This window comes from Schistocerca cancellata, chromosome 8 (assembly GCF_023864275.1).
Source record: "Schistocerca cancellata isolate TAMUIC-IGC-003103 chromosome 8, iqSchCanc2.1, whole genome shotgun sequence".
Lineage (NCBI taxonomy): Eukaryota > Metazoa > Arthropoda > Insecta > Orthoptera > Acrididae > Schistocerca > Schistocerca cancellata.
The window spans coordinates 571,703,303-571,705,248 of NC_064633.1; the positions used below are offsets into that span (position 1 = coordinate 571,703,303).

Here is a 1,946-nt window from a genome sequence, read left to right on the forward strand (position 1 = left end):
TGAACATGTTTAGTATCTGACATGTGATTGTGTTTAGTGAACAGTTGATGTAGATACTGGATTCTTGTCCCAAACCATCACCGCAACTTGATTCATGCGTTTCACACTTGTGCACTGCAGTTTATTACATACCTCTCGTGGTTACTTCTCAGGACCAATATAAGCTTCATGTTGTTCCCAGTGCAGTGATAAACATATCGTTATTTATTTCCAGGTTCAGACATTCCGCCTTGTAAACTGATACTGGTGAACACTTCGATATTTCATGCCTCTTTATGAATAGCCGAGTCGCGATCAGGCACACAAGTATTGTTTGGTTCACAGTGGGTTCAAATTGGTATAACGAACAACTCGTCGTGTGATAAGACTTCTGCAGTCTCACTTATTGTAATGAAGTTTAATTTACAAACGTTAGGGACTGTCTCATCCCTAATATTTGTTCTATCGCTGCATTAGTTTATATCTGTACTGACTGCCATAATGAGAGGTGTTTTCCAGTGGTCTCTTGTGGTAATCATTGTGTATAGTCAGACAACTGTTCCTCGCGGGGTTTCGTCGTCTAGGGGACCTGTGACACAGCTACGTTATGTTGGTAGCGTTCAGCAGCGGCCTACTTTTCTTACTGTCAGGTGCACATGGAGTGCATAATGGCCTGAAGATCGCATCACAGAAACGCCGAAACTGGTTATCTAAATAAAATATCTACTCAAAACTTGCTCTGTTTGCCGATTTTCCTTGGTAAATAAAGGAGAACATATATACAGTGCAATATATGCATTATGATAAACGACTCATACTGGTTGACATATTTGTTCATACGCCACAGCAATTTCTATCAGCTCTTTTGCCGTGGTATATGGTACTTATGGAGCTGCATGCGTCTGGCACTGAGAACTTCCACGCCTATGTTTCAGTTTTAAAAAGCATGAAATTTATTTTCTACTTACAACTGTGAAGGAATAATCAGCCACAGCAGAGAAAAGCTGATGTTAATTAGTTAAGGAGTAGAGAAAAGCTAATGTTAATTAGTTAAGGATATGATTAGTAATAAAAAAAGCACTCCGTCTTCAGGCCACAGGTGACCCATCGGGACCATCCGACCGCCGTGTCATCCTCAGTTGAGGATGCGGATAAGAGAGGCATGTGGTCAGCACACCGCTCTCCCGGTCGTTATGATGGTTTTCTTTGACCGGAGCCGCTACTAGTCGGTTGAGTAGCTCCTCATTTGGCATCACGAGGCTGAGTGCACCCCGATGAATGGCAACAGCGCATGGCGGCTGGATGGTCACCCATCCAAGTGCCGGCCAAGCCCGACAGCGCTTAACTTCGGTGATCTGACGGGAACCGGTGTAGCCACTGCGGCAGGGCCGTTGCCTATTTGTAATAACATCCAACAGTATTACTCGAAAGCTTATCATTTCTCAAAGTAATATTGTTAATCAATAAGCAATTTCGATGTACATAGGACACGTTTCGCTTTTACCCACTATCATGGCCCGTTTTACATATTATGAAATCCTACAACAACAACAACAACAAAAATAAATAAATAAATGAGATGAAATTAGTTGGAGTAACCCTATTCTTCGCTTTACAAAATTTGTCTTCATAGGAAATAATTCCGTGGTTTCGTATTTACTGGAGAGTGACACCATCATATTTGCAGACGATGCTAAGGAGAAGACGGGAGTTTTGGCTGACTGTAGCGAACTACAGATGATGGAAGACATCAAATGTTCAGTGGAGCTCCCACCTCCTAGCAAAGGGAAGTCAGCAGCAGCAACAAATCGTTTGTCTGCAGATTACATACGAGGGCAGTTCAATAAGTAATGCAACACATTTTTTTTCTGAAACAGGGGTTGTTTTATTCAGCATTGAAATACACCAGGTTATTCCCCAATCTTTTAGCTACACAACACTATTTTTCAACGTAATCTCCATTCAAT

The 1,946-nt window shown here is 41.8% G+C and overlaps 1 pseudogene; it reads right to left on the reverse strand.

The window, feature by feature from the left end:
* Positions 1–1,258: 1,258 nt before the first annotated feature.
* On the reverse strand, positions 1,259–1,375 carry LOC126096092 (5S ribosomal RNA; annotated as a pseudogene).
* Positions 1,376–1,946: the final 571 nt, after the last annotated feature.